Genomic DNA, 20,147 nt, shown 5'->3' with positions numbered 1-20,147 from the left:
CCATCCTCACAGGCCTGGAGGGCGAACTCTGATCACTATGGTAACCAGTGCGCAGGGAAAAAGATCCTGACTGCACAAGACTTCTGGAACCCTCCACCCCAAGAGGACTGCCCGTTGTACAGGGCCTGAGTGGTAGCAAGAGGTGAGAGGGTCTCCCAGCCAGTGGTGGAAACACAAACTCAGGGTTACTCAATTCCCCATAATCACATGTCCCCAGGTCTTAGCCTCCATCCCGGTTCAATAAATATTTATTGAATGTAAAAGCGCTTTATAAACTGGAAACTTCTAAACACATAGTAATTATTGCCACTGTAGACTTACTATTATCGTTGCTACAGGCCAGGCTCTTCATCTGTAAACAGAGGACAGTGGGGGAAATGGTGAATCAGGTCCTCTCGAGCTATAAATTCTGTGTCCAAGACTTCACCCTACACTTCTGCCGAGCAGGCTGAAATGATCTCCCTTCTAGGTTTCTGGGAGAATTAATAAATCTGGATGGCTTATGGGACACCGCAGAAAGGCCCCAACAGACCCAAGTGTCAGTGGCTGAGTTGGTTTAGCCCAGTGCCCTCCAAATGCCAGGCTGAGCAGTGGGGGTGCTGGTCGATGGCAAAGTTGGCACTCATTCCAGGCGAACTGAGACAGAGAAAGACGAAAGGGTGAGTTTCAAAAAGCTAAGCTTGTTTAACTTGACAGTTCTTTATTCGGGGATATGCTTTTGCTCTTTTTTTTTTTTTTCTTTTTTTGGGTGTTAGTCTTTTTGTTAAGAAAAGATGATGAAAGCAGATGGGTAGTTTGAGAAAAGTGTTCTTAGTTGGTGAAATCACCAGTCTGGCAACTCTATGTCAGTCCTTACAATGAGCGGAGAGAGAATCCTGGTCTGTGAAATTCAGTTCGGGAAGTCGCTGTTTAATAGAATTCATACTTGCTAGAGATTTAGTCTATGTGTAGCTCTGCAGAGCCGCGAGAAAAGGATTTCTGTGTTCAACAGGGGATGTATGGATACAAGTGGTCTGTCGGGCGTGCACTGGGTTTATAGCGTATTCCTCAAGCAAGGCGCTACAGCCGCAGTGCTCAGCTCTGGTACTCAGCACATCCTGACGAGATAAGAGAGTTCAAGTCTAATTTTCCCCATGTCCGGGGAAACCTGACTCTCTGACTGGTGCCCCTCAGGCTGAACCTCATGAATTATTGACAACAGAGGCTGGATAGCATGACACTCCTCTTCCTCCTCCCCTGTTCAGAGCTAATGCACTGTGGGAACCCTTCCCAGTGCTCTCCACCTGTGGGTGTGGGGAGAGTGTCGTAGGATTGGAGCTCACGTTCTCAGGGCTTTGGGTTCACAGGGACAGGCCTCCAGGGCAAATCTGATCTCTCTTCATCTCCTGCCCAGAGGTGGGCAGCCAGATGGGGGGGGGGGAGGCTGAGGTTGGGGGAGGAGGAGGGAGCCCACACCTCAAAGAGCAAAGGGTTCTGAAAAAAGGTAATTCTGGCCTGGGAGCCTAGTGAAGATCACATGGCCCCTCCTCGCCTGGGCAGGGTTGATATTTGGTCTCCAGCACCATTTCTTTGGAGAGAGCAAGGGGACATTAGGGAGGGGATCTGTGGACAGGAGAAGGTAGAGGGAAGGCAAGGGGTGTGGGTGTCTCTAGCTCCTACTCTTCACCAAGCTGGTTTGTTGGAGACTGGGGGGGGGATGGGGGGTGAGGGAGGGTAAGGAAATCTTTGGGGGAAATGTGTGGCTGTGTAGGCGTCTCTTTGAAACGGGGAACATTAATAGGCAATGGGATGGCTCTTGTATGTATGGAGGTGGTACCATCTGCAGATCCTGAGGAAATGCCTTCCTGTTGGGGGGACACTCCCATCTTCCTTGAGGCGGACAGTCACCTGGGATGGCATTTAAATCTTGCATTTTGCAATAATCATCCTAGGTTGGTCATTGACACAAGTCTGGACTGGGCAGCGTGGGAGGGCTGTGGGATAACAGCGACCTTTACTGAACGCCTACTTATTAAATGTGGCAAGGGGTTGGTGCTTTTTATACATTTTATTGAATATTTCTAATCTGCTGAAGCATTTTTATCCCCGCATGTGAAATCAGAGTGAGTCATGACACTCTGACCTGCTGTGTATGTTGAATAGCTATGCTTCGTTTTTCTGACGTTGTTGGGAATGACAGTTTTCATAGAAATTAATTTTCTCTGAACTGGAATTTTCCTTTCAGCACTGTTGTTTTAATCATTAAATACCTAGTCTTTAAATTATACAAATAACACATGTTCATGATTTTATTTATTTATTTATTTATTTTTTAAAAGATTTTATTTATTTATTCGACAGAGATAGAGACAGCCAGCGAGAGAGGGAACACAAGCAGGGGGAGTGGGAGAGGAAGAAGCAGGCTCATAGCGGAGGAGCCTGATGTGGGGCTCGATCCCATAACCTGGGATCACGCCCTGAGCCGAAGGCAGACGCTCAACGACTGAGCCACCCGGGCGCCCCCATGTTCGTGATTTTAAAAAGAAACAGAAGGTTTTAAAGTGAAAAGTAAAAAGGTAACTCTTCCTTATGCTGCTTCTATCTGCTCCCCAGGTAACTCCTGGTCTGGTATATTCTTCTAGAAGTTTCCTATGCATTACATGCATTTTTCCCTTAAAAATGTTTCCCACAAATGGAAGAACACTATTCATACTGTCCTTCAAACTGCTTGTTTCCTTCCTTTCTCCCCTTTTCTCCTTTATTTCTTTCATTTCTTAAAATACATTCTTAGAAAATGTTCTGAGTGGTACACAATTATTCTCTCTCTCCCTTTTAAAAATAGCTGTACAGTATTCCATTGTGTGGATATTCCATAATTTATTTAGCCAGTCTCCTAGTGATGAACATTTAAGTCCCTTCCAGTGTTTTGCTATTTCAAACAGAGCTACAGTGTACAAGCTTGGGTGTATATATGTTTTGTGTTTGGTGCAAGTACATTTGTACCGTGGGTCAAATGTTTTCAATTGATGGCTATGGTCAAATTACCTTGAAAAAGGTTTGACCAGTTCTGATGGATTTGTTTTCTTCAAGTGGGTTTTCCTGTTGTCCTAACCTCTGCTACGTGGTACATAGAATGGTTTAAACTTTGGTCGACGGCAGAAGCTTGGTAAGAGTGGTGACACAGTGTGGCCTTGGTGGCTGGGAGCCTGTGGAGGTTGCTGGGTCCTGCTGACCTGCAGGCTGCACGCTTGATGGGTACTCACTTCCGCCCACGTTCGCTCTCGAAGGCGCCAGCCCTGTGATGCCAGATCTTAGGATTATTTATTTATTTATTTATTTATTATTATTATTATTTTTAAAGATTTTATTTATTTATTCGACAGAGATAGAGACAGCCAGTGAGAGAGGGAACACAAGCAGGGGGAGTGGGAGAGGAAGAAGCAGGCTCATAGCGGAGGAGCCTGATGTGAGGCTTGATCCCATAACGCCGGGATCACGCCCTGAGCCGAAGGCAGACGCCTAACCGCTGTGCCACCCAGGTGCCCCAGATCTTAGGATTTTTTAAACCGAAGGTAGAGATCTGGATTTTCATATGAACTCTTTGATTTTTGAATGTAGGCAACTAATTTACTTAAAAAAAAAAAAAAAGCAAAAACATCCCCTCCCCAAAAAAGCACCCCCAAAACAAAACCCAAAACTAAAGCAGCGAACATATCTGTCAGTGACAGAGACTGACACGTCTCTGGTCATTCAAATGCAGTGGCTTGCTTGGGGCGCCCGGCTGGCTCAGTCCACAGAGCACGTGACTCTTGATCTCAGGTGTGAGTTCAAGCCCTATGTTGGGTGTCAAGTTGACAGAAGACAAAACAAACTAAGGAAAAGTAGAAATGCAATGGCTTATTCATTTTGTGAGATACTGACGTGTCTAGAAGCTCCTAACTCTATTGTATAGCTTATTGAGTTTCTGGTTTTTCAATTTTTGTCCCCGATTGCCCTGTATTTAGGTCGCTGTTCATGAACACCATTTAGTTTCATGCATCCAGTCTTTGTACAGGCCCTTTTCAGGAGCTCCAGGCAGCGGTAGATAGAAGGTTCTTATAAGACAGGCATTGGCTTCTCTTTTCCCTCACGCCCAGGATTGCTTTTGCCACTGTATTAACGGGTGGCGGTGGGGGGGGGTGTTCCCCAGTCTATTTTCAGGTAGCAGTTGGCCCCATCTTGGGCTTCAGTGCTCTCTGCTACTGGTCCCTTCTGGCAACTCCAGGATCCTAGCTTTCTTGTGGTTTCCACGTGGATGCTGAGTTGCAGGCTTTGGGGCAGGGACAAGATGAGGAAGGCCACTCTTCCCCAGCTGCCTCATTCTTTATTCCTCACGATCCCATCACGCCAAGAAATTCTCAGAGGAATTGGGGGTAGCGTGAATTACAATATAGAGGGAGAGATCCCCCCAAAGGGATGCCAAATATGACTTCCTCTTGGGTCCCTTATAGGCACAAATTCCCTGTTTTCAAAATTGTGGTTTCCCCCTTTTCTCCCACAGAGACAGTCCTTATAAGATGCAGGTGTGGAGATGCAGAAAACAGCTCAGATCTTCCTTCTAGAAAGGACTGGTGCTGGCTCCTGGGAGGCTGATTAGCGGCCAGCCGTCAGCCGCCAGTTAACTCCTTCTCAGGCTGGCCCCAGTCACTGATTAGCAGGGCAGCGGAACAAGGACCTTCCTGTTTGTGCCCAACACGGGGCTCCTCTAACACACCGTCTTTGCTTTAGAGCTTCCTGTTGGGCTGGCCTTATTGTCAGATGTGCTCACGTCCAACAGCTCTTCCTCCTCGGTGCTTCTTTCTCCCTCTCCTTTTGCAGGTGTTACTCCCACTCAACCCTTTTGACTCCTGACTCCAACCAGGCATTTGCTTCACCGAGGACTCACTGGCAGCCTCTTTTGTTACCAAAACCCAAGTGTGGCTGCTTGGCATTCGAAAGCCATACTCTAGAGACAAGTGTCGGTTGGGAGGGAAAGTTTGCTTTATTTAGGAAGCGGATAACCCGAGAAGATGGCGGACTAGTGTCCAAAGACCATCTCCAAAGTCCTGGACCAAATAGGGTTTTTCAGGGGGAAGCACCGGGAAGTGCTGAGGGTCCACACGCTGGGGAAGCAGTCATGTAGCAGTTCATTATTCTTGATATGATCGCAAGCAGACTTGCTAGCATCAGGGGAAGCCTAGTTTCTAGTGTGGTCAAGCTTGATCTTCTTAGAATATCTGGTTCCTTATTTCCTCACAGTCGGTATTCTGTTGACATCCCAGAGAAGCTATAATTAGTTCAGCCATCAGCTAGAGGGCACAGATCAAGGGCTAAAGGTCTTTCGCCTTGAAGCACAGTTAACAGTTTCTTCAGAATCTTTCCAATGCAACAACAGGAGCTCTTCTCCCAGAGGATCTGGCCTTGCTTGGAATCAGAGCCTCGGAGAAGTCTGAAGCAAGAGTCTCCTGAAGCTATTAACTCCTGCTAGTTTGACTTATTTGTCGGGGGGCATTGGTGGAAAATTGCAGGGTGGGCTTTGGCTGGCTCCGGCCGGCACGATAGTGCAAGCCTGGTTCTGGAACTCCACGTGTTTCCCGTGAGATCTCACTGGCAGGGTGAGACGAGCACATGTCCCCTTGCCTCTCCTGAGGTATTCCGTTTTCCTGTGAGGAACTGAACACACACACACACACACACACACACACACACACACACACACACACATCCTTCCAAGAACCAGCAGCCATTCTCAGGGACAATGCTACCCAAAGCTACATTAAGAAAGAGAGCCGTGTCCCTAGAGGTGCCAGCCTGCCCTCTCTGGAGATAACATTTGACATTATTATGCAAAGCAGTTTCGGTTCCTTTACCTTGCTTTCAGAACAGTGTACGAGGCCTGTGCTATGAAGGGAATAAGCCCCGTCACAAGCCTTGCCAAAGGACCCAGCAGTCTGCTTCTGAGGGCTTTCTCCTTTGTTGGGCCAGATCAAATTCTTTTTTTTTTTTTTTTGAAGATTTTATTTATTTATTTGACAGAGATAGAGACAGCCAGCGAGAGAGGGAGCACAAGCAGGGGGAGTGGGAGAGGAAGAAGCAGGCTCATAGCGGAGGAGCCTGATGTGGGGCTCGATCCCACAACGCCGGGATCACGCCCTGAGCCGAAGGCAGACGCTTAACCGCTGTGCCACCCAGGCGCCCCATGGATTCGATTTGGAATCCAGATCAAATTCTTGAGCTAAACGGCACTCCTTTTAATTTCTGCAAAGGAAATGGGGAAGCATTAATTATCCTTTTGTCTCAAGCAAACCCTTGGGAGTGAAGGGCATGGGTGTGTTTGTCCTTCTGGTTGTGAACGCTCTACCCACTCATTTTGAATGTAATGACGTCGGGATGGTTCTTACCTTCTGATACTTCTTATAAAGAATCGCGCGATGCATACATTCTGCACCTTGTTTTTTAAAACAACCTGTTTATTTTGAAGCATTGACAGACTCCAAAGTAGGACCTAGTGTCCCAGGGTATGCTGCCTTCAGTGTCCCCCAGTGACGACACCTTACAGAGGTGACATCTGTAATACAATATCAAGACCGGGACATTGACGCTGATGCAATACAGTTAACTAGAGCAAAGGCCCTATTCAGTGTTCATTTTTTATGTGCACTCATTCGTGTGCCAGTGTGTGTGTGGGGGCGTCCGCTGCTTAACCTGCTTGGTGTATCTTGGAGATCTTTGACTAGCAGGGCCATACAGATCCACTTCATTCTTGTTCCTTCTTTCATTATCTGGATGGACTATCATGTGCCAGTCCCCTGTTGTTTTTAGTTGTTTTTGACTTTTCTCGAATACAGATGATGTTGCAATAGCATCTTTGTACACATAGCTAGGAGAACTCATACTAAACCCACGTCAATAGTTGAGTCGTTAAGCCAGGGATATGTACCTTTGGCATTTGATAGAAATTGTCAGTTGCCCTCCAGAAAAGCTTGCCCTTCTCTGGTCTCAGGGAACCTTCCTAAAGGGCAATTCAGTGGGATGGCGCCCGGGTCCTCACAGCCTCCTGGCGTGTAGTTTCACCGAACATCTTAATTTTTGCCTATCTGGGTGAAAACATTTTTTTTTAAATTTACATTTCTTTATTAAGATGATTGAATATCTTTTCATATGTTTACAGGTATTTGTATTTCTTGTTTCATAAACTGCTTATTCGTGTCCTTTGTCCACTTTTATTGGGTTGTTTACTCTGTTTTCTTTTTCTTTTTTTTAATATTTTATTTATTTATTTATTTGACAGAGACAGAGACAGCCAGCAAGAGAGGGAACACAAGCAGGGGGAGTGGGAGAGGAAGAAGCAGGCTCATAGCGGAGGAGCCTGATGTGGGGCTCGATCCCATAACGCAGGGATCACGCCCTGAGCCGAAGGCAGACGCCTAACCGCTGTGCCACCCAGGCGCCCCTGTTTACTCTGTTTTCTTATCTAGTCTTATAAACTCTTTATGAAAGGACATTAACTGTTTGATTGTCGTGACTTGCAAATATTTTTCTCAGTTTGACTGTTGAATTTATGTCTTTTTAATGTCATGTAGGTGTTTTAGATTTTTATGGACTCAGATTTATTTATCTTTTCTCCTATGGCTTCTGAGTTTTATGTCATGCTCAGAAAGGCCTTTCTTACTCCAAGAGGATAAAGAAATACATGTTTTCATGTAGTTATTCAATATTTGTGTGTGTGTTTAAATCTTTGGGCCATCTGATATTTGTGTTTGTATGAGAAGTGAAATAGAGACCCAGGTTAACCTTTTCCCCCAATGGTTAGCCAGTTATCTCAGCCCTGTTGGAGTTTTTTCCTCCACGTCTTGATTTCTTCATTATTCCCATATGTATTTGAGCCTATTTCTGGATTCTATCTCATTCCATTGATTTGTCTATCTGTTCCCAAGTCAGGATTTTAATAGCTATTGCAGAGAGGAAAAAAGAAAGTGGAAAAAGTGCCATAAAATAATTTCAAATAGAATGGCATGGCAATTCAGAGGAGGGAGAGAGTATTTTTAGTTCGGGTGGTCTGGAAAAGCTTTATGAAAGAGAGACATTTAAGAGGAGCTTTAATGAGCTTCATTAGTCAAAGGGAATAAAAAACAAAGACATGGAGGGGCGCCTGGGTGGCACAGCGGTTAAGCGTCTGCCTTCGGCTCAGGGCGTGATCCCGGCGTTATGGGATCGAGCCCCACATCAGGCTCCTCTGCTGTGAGCCTGCTTCTTCCTCTCCCACTCCCCCTGCTTGTGTTCCCTCTCTCGCTGGCTGTCTCTCTCTCTGTTAATAAAATAAATAAAATCTAAAAAAAAAAAAACAAAAAACAAAGACACGGAGGCAGGAAGTGGTGAATATTCGTGCAGACGCCCCGTTGGTACTTCTGCAAAGGAGCCCGTACTCCACCCCTTGGGTTTTTATGCATGCGTGTCTTGAAATCAGTCAAGAGCATAAGGAAATTTTTGTACTACTCTTTGGAGTCATTTTGAGGATACATTTATTGACCATAATAGCTACAAGTTGAGCGCCTACTATTTGCTAGGGATATCTGTGTCAATTCTGATTCTTATCACCGCGAGCAAAGTTGATATTATTATTCTCATTTTAGGAATGAGGAAAAGCCTCAAGCAGGTAAAATAACAGATCCTAAGGGGCTGCGTTGAGATGCAAATCCATGGCCAGCAAATAAAAAACCAAAACGCAGCAATGAAAAACCAGAGCAGAAAACGTAGCAGTCTCTCCTCTGCCCGCGTCCCCTGGGATCTCTGTACTTCCGTGCAGGGCAGGGGAAATCCAGGGCCTGCTCTTTCCCCAAAGGCAGGATGTTGTTGGAAGGTACGGGAGAGCCAGGGGCCTAAGAATGTCCCTTCCCTCCCTCCACGGCCCTTAACCAAAGACCGTTGGGAATGAGATACACACACTCTAATTCTTTTTGTCTTCTCCCTGAGATGCCTTTGAGGTGTGACCCACAGTGTCCCCCAAGCCCCCCTAAGTCCAGATTACCCTCTGCGTGACTTGGCTCGATATTGCACCTTACGTGGCCTAGCCTCCTCACCTCCTCTAACTCTTTTCCCTGAAAATATCTCTTAATAAATCTCTTTCAGAAAGAGATAAATAGGGGGCGCCTGGGTGGCACAGCGGTTAAGCGTCTGCCTTCGGCTCAGGGCGTGATCCCGGCGTTATGGGATCGAGTCCCACATCGGGCTCCTCCGCTATGAGCCTGCTTCTTCCTCTCCCACTCCCCTTGCTTGTGTTCCCTCTCTCACTGGCTCTCTCTCTCTGTCGAATAAATAAAAATAAAATCTTAAAAAAAAAAGAAAGAGATAAATAAATCTCTTTAAGAAAGCTCTGTTTCGGTGACGTAGAGGTGTGAGCATGTGTGCGTGTGCGTGCGTGTGGGTGTCTGTATATCGGGTTGCCGTTTAACTTGCATTTCTTCCTGGGAAGCTAAAAAGGTTGAAAGCCACTGTCCTATAGCACATTAAGCTGTCTCTATTTGTGTAGAGTTCACTGAGCTGGAAAGTTTCCTGGGCGCTCCAAATTCAGAACTGCGGATCATTTTCCAGGTCTTATTGCCTATTTGAGTACAGCGACTTAAAAGATATTGAATAAAAATGCATTAGTCATGGGCCTAGAGAACACCATCAACTTTGACACAATTGGTTAGGCTGGGCTTTGAACTTCTTTGGGCAGTCAAGCCTGCCGAATAGCTTTCAAAGTCCAGATTTCCCTTTGCTAAGGTTGATAAATATGGTATAAAGGTCATGATGGTTGAGTGTTCATTTTTTGCAGACTGGCAGAAATAGGAAGACCAAGTTTGCCTTGGAGCAGAGCCAGAGGGTATGCCTGACTGCACGGCAGAATATTCATCCCAGAGCTCTGGCCTTCGGTGGAGAGAGATGGGGTGTTCAGAATTGCTCTGCATTTCCCCAGGGGGGCTAAATGCAGGACCCTTAAAGGAAGGGAGGATGACACATCACCATGATCCCCAACAGCCAATGAGACCGAGCAAAGAGGTCAGACAAGCTTCTGTTGGTCAGATCAGTAGAGGTCCCAGGGCAGACCTGGCTGCCGCAGTCCCCTGGAGGCCATGAGTGGAGAGAAAAGAGCACCAGCTCCCTAAGTGCAGCGGAGATGAACTCTGGAAGGCAGAGCAAAGAAAGGGCAAGACACCCATCTCCCCAGCAAAGCCTCGGGAGCCCTGCCATTGTGGTGTCAGTCGAAGATCCTTAGTTGTCAGTACATGATGTAAGATTGGGTCCATATTTAGTAAAGAGCTAAGATAATATTGAAAATTCAATGGAATGGTTAAGGAAAAAGGAAGGAGAGGTCAGCTTATGAGGTTTTGGCGAAAGACAGCTGTGAGGTAAGAATTTATAGGGTTTCTAGTATTGTCCCGGGGGAAAGCCATGTTTTCTGGTAGATGCGGCCATCTTGGTCACCCCAAAGGTGTGCTGCAGTGTGGAAGGTGGGTGCTTGTTAGGACGGTCAAGGTCTGGTTGAAGGATCCTTCAGCACCAGCCAACTCCCTCCCAGCTGATTCTGCATTCGTTCCGCTGCTTTCCGATGGTTGTTCCGGGTACGAGGTGTGGGTCCCGGCTAACACCGTTTCTCATCACTGGGAGGTAACGTTCCCCGCTGAAATCTACTCCATTGGTTTTTGAGACTCAGTCAATTTCATGTGAGTTTGGGTTGTGAGAGTCAGTATCATATTCCCCCCAAGGTGTTGACTACCCAAGTTCTAGGCTGACCAGTCCGAGAGCCATGCCCGGGGAGCCATGCCAGGGGCAGGACCCTGCGAGGCCTGAAATGCGCAGTCAGATCTCACCGGTTCCAAGACCGCAGAAGAGTACCAGACCCCCGCCCAGCTGAGCTGCCAACCCTGGGGGAGGCAGTACAAGCTGGTTCCTGATACGGTGAGACTCTAGAACTCAGCCGTAAAGCGGGTGTGGGCACCCACATGGGGGTGGGGCAAGAGGAAGCTTCGACTTGAGGGAGCAGAGCAGGGGTGGAATGTGTGTGGGGGTTAGTTTTGTCCTCAGTTTCCATCCTGACTGCTGTTTCTGGAAAATTAAGTGAGAAAGAAGCCTTTCGGCTCTGTCTCCAGGGGCAGCTCTGCTCAATCCAGTGGTGAGGAGAGAGTCCCTAGCTCAGGGTTCTATCTGTGTGGGACATTCGGGTGGGGTGGGGTGGCTCCCATGAGGCACGGTGGGGCGGGCTGGCTCCTAGTGCCCGAGTATTCAGTATTTTAAACTTTGTAATATTCATGCGGTACTTTCACATAAATCTCATACTGTAATTGTTGCAAGGATGCACATTTTTTACCCAAAGCAGATTCTAATTAATCAACAGTATGCTGATTAAGCATCTGCAGGAGGAGCACCGTGCTGAACACTGTAGGAGATTAAAGATTTACGGCATGAACTTAGTCCTTGCACGCAAGGAATTTAAATCTAGCTGAGGGGCTAGGACATGTCAATGAAACATCCCGAAAACAACTGCTAAAAAAAAGTGCTAAACTAAGTGTTATTTATCTGCGCCTCTTTCCCAGCCCTCCATTGCATCTCTCCCCCGCCCTCCCCCCCAAGCTCTCCCTGGCCCCAGGGAGGGTTCTGGAGGTTCTAGGCGGATAACACAATCCTGCCTCCCATGCCCCACCCGTTCTTCACTCCAGCGTCTCAGTCCCCTCCCTGCCTACAAGGCTCTGTGGGGGTAGTTGGGAGTAGGCGTTCCTATGGAGATCTCTCCAGAAAATGGACCCTGCAAAGGTGATCCGGTCAGATAAAAATAGGTCTAATGTTTTTGTTCGTTTTCTGTCAAAATTGAATGGGTTTGGTTCGTTGAATGGACACCTTGTTAAGTTGATAAGCATCTGCTGGGTCTCACACGTGCAGAAGGAAGATAAAAGGCCATCAGGAGGCCAGGGTGTGGACTTCTTGGGGGCTCCTTTGGTTGCTTTTCCAGGTTCTCTCACTATGCCTTTATTATACCCATATTCTTAAAATAAACTCCTTCCAGACTAGTGCTAATGCTGTGAGTGTAATCATTCGTGTGTGGTCCTTTGAACTAGACAGGTTCAAGAGAGTGACAGAAGTATTACTGGAACCAGCTTCTGCTCTTGGGCCGGCCTTCCTCAACAGGGGCTCCAGAAGAGAATTGAGGTCTATAGAATATTATTTGGGTGACTACTTTCTCAGTTCTCCCAAGGATGGTACGTAGCTCGTAGCTCATACCACTCTAAAAGGGGGGTAGTTTATTACATACAATAGATGCCCTAGGGCATTAGGGCTTCATTTTCTCATGGAGCCCAGAGTCTCAAGCAACGCCTGGGCTCCCTCTTTTTCTTGGTCTGACTCAGTTACCATAACTGACCCATCATGATCTTTTTTTTTTTTTTTTTTAAGATTTTATTTATTTGTCAGAGGGAGAGTGAGAGAGCACAAGCAGGGGGAGTGGCAGGCAGAGGCAGAAGGAGAAGCAGGCTCCCCACCGAGCAAGGACTCTGTCCAAGGACCCTGGGATCATGACCTGAGCCGAAGGCAGACACTTAACTGACTGAGCCGCCCAGGCGTCCACCCATCATGAGTTCTTGAGTCATGGGTTTTGATACTATAAGTAATTGGGGTTCAAAGACACTATAAGTAATTGGGGTTCAAAGCACAAGCAGGGGGAGTGGCAGGCAGAGGCAGAAGGAGAAGCAGGCTCCCCACCGAGCAAGGAGCCGGATGTGGGGCTGGATCCTAGAACGCTGGGATCACGCCCTGAGCCAAAGGCAGACGCTTAACGGCTGAGCCACCCAGGCGCCCCTATTCTGATTTTAGATCAGGTCTCTCTGCGCCACATTCCTGTGCAAATCCCTTTTGAGATACTTAACACTGAGATTGTTTATTTAGTATTTGTTTTCCTTGATCGACTGAGCAGCACGGGGTGGGGGACTGAGCCCGTCCTGCTCACTGCCTTATCCCTCTTCCCAAGTACAACAGCATCGTCCTGGCCACGTCACAGCTGGGATTGAAAACACGGAATGGATCACACACGTTAGGGACGGAGTTCAGAAGCTGAACGGGCTGGGGCGCCTGGGCGGCGCAGTTGTTAAGCGTCTGATTTCGGCTCAGGGCGTGATCCCGGCGTTGTGGGATCGAGCCCCACATCAGGCTCCTCCGCTAGGAGCCTGCTTCTTCCTCTCCCACTCCCCCTGCTTGTGTTCCCTCTCTCGCTGGCTGTCTCTCTCTGTTAAATAAATAAAATCTAAAAAAAAAAAAAAAAGAAGCTGAATGGGCTGAAGAAACAACCAGCTATCAGCACCCGAAGGAAGCTGCCGCGACCACCAAGGCTCGAAGGACCCAGGGGAGGGATGGTGTCGTGTCGCTAGAGTCCGAAGCCGAGGCTCTACTACGGCAGGGACTGCCCAGGACCCTGCAGAGAGGGGCTGTCTGGTGAGGAGGTGGGCCCACGGCAGGAAAATGATGCTTAAAATACGGAGAGAGGGATGGAAAACATAATCTGGTTTCTCTTACTTCCCAGCCTCTCCCCTGCTGCTAGGGCCTCCTGCTGGCCATTCCAGCTGGAAGGCAGTTGGCGAGGGTAAACAGGGAACAGTGTTTGCAGAGCACACGGAAGAGATCTGAGAGCAAATAGCCATGACTGGCACAAAGTGAATAACAAGTATTTGTTGCTGACATGATTTGAATAGGCAAAGGCCCACGCCTTGTTATTGGCCGATCACTGTTTAAGGGAGCCACGCCCTCCCAGCCACAGGCTGTCAAACCTCTCCCACCCCTCACTTCTCTCCTAGTAGCTGCCACAGGTGTCTTCTCGACCCATGAGTCTGGCTTGTGTAAACTAAGAGTAACAGAAGTTCAAAGGAGAGACAAGAGCCCTGGGCCCAGAAACTTCATTCTGAGTTAAAAAAATGTTCTCTTACTTTGGGGATTACCCAAAATACTAGTAACGAGGTAGGCCCTTCAACATCGCCCAGTGTGAAATCCAACCTAGTTTTCTTGAGCCTCAGATCTAACAGCTGGAAGGATAGCGTGCCTCCAAATGACACAAGTCCACCATTTCTGAGGCGAAGACCCAGCCTGTCCTTCACGGGTGGGCCCTTGGTTAGGGTTTCAGGTCACTCGGGCAGAACCACCAGAGGCTTTCTTCCCACGGGGGGCTCCTGTGCCCTCGCAAGGCGTGGAAGGCTGCGATTCCACAGTGTGTCCACCAGAGGGCCGCAGGGCTGCCCCTCGGAGAGCGGACTGGGTGGAGACTTGGTGCCTCCGCCATGCTGGGCTGTGGGTGCTGTCCTGTGGGCTCTAAGGCACCTCATGTGTTGGAGCAGGTCTGGGGGAGCAGAGCTGCCATGATTCCAGAGAGACCAGCTTCCTATGCAGTTCCCTTACTGTCCCTTTCGCGGTTTCGTTTTACGTTTAATAACAGTCGATTTGAAAAATTTACTAATGAGGAAATCAGAGTAGGTGTTCGTGTGTGCACGCACATACACGCACATACACACGCACGCGCACACACACGCACGCACACACACACGCACGTGGGCATTTTGAAGGTGAGGTAGCAGGAAGTGGGGATAATTCTGGTCACATCAATGAGTGCCTGAACCTACAGCTTCAATATTATTTAATGTTGAAGAAATTCAGAGCCAGAAAAAGACCTTGGGAATAATTTAGCATTTCCCTCATTTGTAGCTAGAGAAACCAACATAGCCTTTGCTGCTTGCAAGATGCCTGGAAGGTTTAGAAACTTTAGGAATGCAGCTAATACATCGAGTTATTAAGGGGTTTGTGATAAGATTTTATTTCAGTGCTCCATCTTTGCTCCCTTTTTCTTGTGCCCAGCATGAACCTTGACAGCAGCAGCAAAGCACAAAAAGGCATTTTCTAATTTTCTATTGAAAATGTTTGTCTCTCTGGTTCTAATCCCATCTTTGGTCCTTGGGTTCTTTCCAGACTCTATTGAACCAGAGGATAGAAAGACCTGACAGGGTAGGGAAATTATCCAGGAAGATGGTGGAGTGAATAGAAGCCCAATGAAACTCCTAATCACAAATTCTATTAAAATCAACCAGAGGGGCGCCTAGGTGGCTCAGTCGTTAAGCGTCTGCCTTTGGCTCAGGGCGTGATCCCAGAGTTCTGGGATCGAGCCCCACATCAGGCTCCTCCGCTATGAGCCTGCTTCTTCCTCTCCCACTCCCCCTGCTTGTGTTCCCTCTCTCGCTGGCTGTCTCTCTCTCTGTCAAATAAATAAATAAAATCTTTAAAAGAAAAAATCAACCAGAAACCTTACTAAAGAATTTTCAGTAATGCAGCAGATCTCAGTCACTAGGGTAACTTAAGGCAGAATGCGTTAAGCTGGAAAAATTAATGTGACCTCCCTGAAAAAGTGTCATCACTCAAAAAAAGAGAAGAGAGAACATACAAAAACTTTGTTTTAATTAACCCTGACAAAGAGCGACCACAGGGAGCCACACACAGAATTCAGAAAACGGTTGGAGCCTCTTTTCAGAGAAATGAAGTGGATACCATGTCCTCTCAAGGGAGAGAGGATCAGAATTAAAAAGAATGAAGATAACGATCATTGCAAAAGACAAACTGAGGGTGTTGTTTGGGCTGCACAAAGCAGAAATTGCACTTAAATTGGTTGAGAAAAAACCCCAAGAAAAACCCTTGAGCAATATATCCAGAATTTTAAGAAACTAAACTAAGAAATGAAGCATTTCTGGAGGGCCGTTCTGGGGAATGGAGCTCTGCCTCGCAATTTCTGCATAGTCAGACTTCCTGGATTAGCAGACAAAAAAGAGGGCACTAAGTCAATAGTTACAAATGCAATAATATTTCCCCCAGAACCAATAAGAGATGAGATTTGAAGCGAGAAGAATCAAACGGTCTCATAGAGTCCTTAGAACATTTCAAGAGCAACTGCCATTTACAACACAGTTCTCACGCTCCTGCGTCTTCTCATGGCCCTTCACAACAATGGTGTGAGGTGGACAGATCTTCTTTTCTCTCCTTTTACTCATAGAAATTAGCCTCTGAGAGGGGCGTCTGGGTGGCACAGCGGTTGGGCGTCTGCCTTCAGCTCAGGGCATGATTCCGGCGTTCTGGGATCGAGCCCCACATCAGGCTCCTCCACTATGAGCCTGCTTCTTCCTCTCCCACTCCCCCTGCTTGTGTTCCCTCTCTCGCTGGCTCTCTCTATCTCTGTCAAATAAATAAATAAAATCTTAAAAAAAAAAAAAGAAATTAGCCTCTGAGAGGCTGAATGATTTGTTCAAGAGATATAACTAGTGAGTGCATAGTCCAAGTTCAAGTCCAAGTCTCGCTGTCCAAAGTGGGAGGGTCTTAGGTACACATTTTACACGCTAAGGAAAATACATCTGCAAAGACACTCAAAGAGATCACTTTTAAAAGAATGTCAATTGGAAAGACTATTGCCCTTTCTAGTAACATAAAAAGAGGTTGGTGGATATGGAACAATATCACTAAGGATGGGGCGAGAGAGAGAGGGAGAGAGAGAATGAGAGTGTGCCCATTCACTCATGACCTTGCCAAACTGCCCTTTCTGTGGGGCGCCACAAACACCTCTCCAAGGTCCTAGAAAGCCAACCGGTCACCTTTTTCCAGTTAGCTCTGAGGACGGCTTCTAACAGAAGTCTACGTGAAACACAGAAACCTAAACAGGTGGTCTTGACCTGAGTTATCTATTACAAAAATACTTAAGCGAGAACAGTATGAGGAAGCATTTTTGGTTGATAATTATAATTATTGTATTTTATGGAATGAAAGTAAGATGTATCCTCATTTCTGTATGAGGCATTGCAAACTTCTGTCAACTTTCTAAGAGCTATTTGGATAAATGTGACAGAAACTGTCCCTTGCACTCAATATTACCACTCTGGGAACTTATTCTAAAGCCATAATTCAAAGAAGAAAGTTATAGGTCATTATACTGATATTATTTATAATTGTTAAAACTTGAGATAAAAGCCTGATAATTGGGTTTTAAGTGAAATGAATATTACGTAAACCATTAAAAATAATGAAAATGAAACGTGTATTTGAAATTAGCAATGGGAGTAGATCTAAACTTTTCACATTACCGTGATTAAACAATGAAAAACGCGTGCATATAGATAAAAATTAGAATGCAGTTTAGAGAAATGACATGAATTTATTTAGTGAGTGGGATTGAAGCTGAGCTTTCTAATTTCTTTCTTTAAATAATTTTTAATTTATAAATGATTAAGAAATTGCCAATGCTGTTGCTGAAATATGGCCAGTCTCATCCAGGTCGGAGATCTGTGGGCTCTTCGAAAGGATGAGAAACTGCTCGCAGTCACAGGGTCTCAACAGGGGAGTTGGGGGCCTGTGGACCTGGGGGCCAGGGCTAAGAAGAGACTTCATTTGCCCTCTATCTTCTTTGATGCCTTTTGAATTTTGTATCCTGTGCGTGTGGCACCAATTACGAAAATGATATCCAGGTGCAATAAATCTCCATTGACTCTATTTCTGATCCAAAAATTGGGCCAAGTGGTCTGACGATGGGACAGAATAGTTGAAATCAGTATGGCCTTGGAAAACGCAGAGCATTTAGTCAGTGTGCCAAATCATTGTAAGGGTGGGGAGTGGAAGCCATGCTGAAGCTAGACAGAGGGCACCGGGAGGGAGTGGGTCTGCCTGGGAGTCCAGCTGAAGCGGAGGAGATCGGGTCAGATCTTGGGGTTGAGGGCCAAGGAACAGAGAGCTGCAGTATGGAAGGTGAAGGTGAGTAGAGCCGGTGACAAAGCCCCAGAAGGGCAGTGCAAATGCTGCCGACGGCCAGCAGAGGGCGGTGTGGGCCGAGTGGCACCGGAGGCCAGGTCTACGCCTGCGGTTGGTGCAGATGGAAACCAGGGGGTAGGGCACGGAGTGGGTCCAGAGCCTCTGGGGATGTGAAGTGGGGACACCACGGAGGCTTGGAACAAGGGGAGGGTCCTGGGGCGGGGTGCTGAGGCCAGGGTGAAGCAGGAGGAAGCAGACGCTCCAGGCTGGGCCCAAGGATCCAGGGCCACAGGCAGTAGGGGAGCAGCAGAGCTTTTTTTCCCCAAAGATTTATTTATTTATTTATTTTATTTATATTTATTTATTTATTTATTTATTTATTTATTTATTTATTTATGAGAGAGAGAGAGAGATTGTGCATGTGAGCAAGGGGGAGGGGCAGGGGAGAAGGAGAGGGAGAATCTCCAGCAGACTCCCTGCTGAGCACAGAGCGCCTCATGTGGGTTCAAGTGCTGCTTTGGAAACCAGCTCTGTGACCTTAGTCCCTGTTTTGTCATCCTCAAATATGGGTTCATATTACCTGGAGGCAGAATGGGGAGGCAACACTGAGGCCACCCGCACGAATTTGGAAACGGGGAGCTAAGTGCTCTCTGAGCTAGAAAATCAGCATAAAATAGACCAAAGCAGAGAAGCGCCAAGTCCCTTGGAGGAGGCAGAAAGACTCTCAGGCCTCTTGAGATGGACTGAAGCCTGAATACAGATACCGAGTCGTTCGAACAAGAGCGGAGGAGCCACAGCGCCCTGAGGAGTGGCAGGGGTCCACGCTGGCTAGGCGCTGCTCAGGCGAGGGACTGGCGTAGTGTTTGTGTGCAAAGGGATGCCTCTGACCACTCTGACCCCATCGAACATTCGAGTCAAGGTCACGTGCTCACCAGGGAACCCTCTCGTGGCACTCCTTGCCTTCCCACGTAGCCTGCCCCACGGGGAGGATAAAACTTCCTACGGGAGGGTGAGAACAACTGGTTCCCTTGGGAGTTGTTTCTCCTGTTCACCCAAATAGTTAAAAACACCAACTTCGGAACCAGGGTCAAATTCCAGCTCTGCCTCCCCTCTCTCCAGCGGCCTTCCGAGGAGGCTGAGGCCCCGCTGGGCAAGGGCGCTGCTGCATTCTGCGACTAGCCCTGGGCCCGCAGTGCTGCCCTGCACGCCGCTCCAGGGCCTTCGTCTGGGAGCTCAGCAGCCTCTCCTGGGCCGTCAGCCCGCATGGCAGCAAGGTGACCGTCGTGTCGCCGCCTCAGCGGGGGCTCCTGCCCCACGGCTGTCCCTGCCGGGGAGAGAGTGGATGCAAAGAAGAATCTGAGGGGTCCCGTGAGGCCGTGCACTTTGGTCTGTCTGACTAACCCCCCCTCTGGAACCTGTTCAGTAAAAAGCTGAAGGCTAAAAGAAAAAAAAAAAAGTTCTGGCTCTGCCACTTCCTAACCGGTGACCTTGGGCCGGGGACTGGACCTTCCTGGGCCTCTGTTTCCTCATCCGTAAAATGGAGATACTAACGGTACCTGCCTCCTACCAGTGGGGACTCGTGCGTGAAAGCACGCAGCGCCTGGCCGGGGGCAGGTGCTTGTGGAAGATGATTCACTTGGCCCTGTGGTTCATCCACGTGGCCCTCTGGGAGCTTAGACTCTGAGATGCTGGCCTACTCTCTCTGTGCAGGCAGAATCAGACGTCTGAGCTTGTAAGCTTGCGAGGAAGACATTCAGCCATGGCGACTTCTCCAAAGGGATGTCCTGTGGGGCCCTTAGGCAGCGACCCCGTGGGCTAGCCTCTGCCGGTCTTCTGTGTTCTTCCTTTTCTTCCACACTGCAACGCCACTTGAGATTGTTGGGAGGGCTGGGTGGGATGTCTGGAAGGCCCTCGCAGAGAGCAGGCATCATGGACAAATGGTCAATGAGTGAATGAAGTTGCCTGCTTACTTACGCCTTCCTCCAGGGTGGGCAGCCCCCTGGAAGACGGAGGGGCATGGAAATTGTACGGCCACCTGTGAAAAGGCAGGAGGAATCAACTGTGTCAGGGGAGGGAGGCAGAAGAGGAGACTTCATTTGTTTTGAAGAAAATTCCAGGAGTCTCCCAGAGGGAGGGGCTTCCAGAGAGAGGATATGGGTTTGCATGAATCTTGGAGCGGGGAACGGGCTACAGGGAGCTGAGGGGGCTGCGGCCTGCGTGCGGGCGGCAGAAGGGTGGCAGACGAGGCCCGGCTGTCTGATGGGGACCGGATCCCGTGAGTACGAACACTGACAAAGTGTGCTGTGCTGCTAGGTTTGACTTTGTCCTCCAGGCAATGGGAATCCTCTGAAGCGTTTCAG

General features: G+C 47.9%; 1 long non-coding RNA gene across 6 annotated transcripts in view; it reads left to right on the top strand.

Annotated features, from left to right (window-relative positions):
• Positions 1-20,147, top strand: part of LOC103679272 — a 137,258-nt gene that overhangs the window by 1,910 nt on the left and 115,201 nt on the right. For 4 of the 6 annotated variants that reach the window (XR_005832028.1, XR_005832029.1, XR_005832027.1 and 1 more), the window contains one exon: positions 13-142. This is a non-coding gene — a long non-coding RNA (uncharacterized LOC103679272). Of the gene's footprint in view, positions 1-12; positions 259-469; positions 1,393-20,147 lie in introns of those variants that run through there. The other 2 variants (XR_572886.2, XR_572885.2) reach the window with 2 other exon arrangements.

The sequence above is a fragment of the Ursus maritimus genome, unplaced genomic scaffold, assembly GCF_017311325.1.
Source record: "Ursus maritimus isolate PB19 unplaced genomic scaffold, ASM1731132v1 scaffold_36, whole genome shotgun sequence".
Taxonomy (NCBI): Eukaryota; Metazoa; Chordata; class Mammalia; order Carnivora; family Ursidae; genus Ursus; species Ursus maritimus.
Note: the sequence above shows the minus strand (reverse complement) of the source record. Positions and strands in the feature narration are given on the sequence as shown.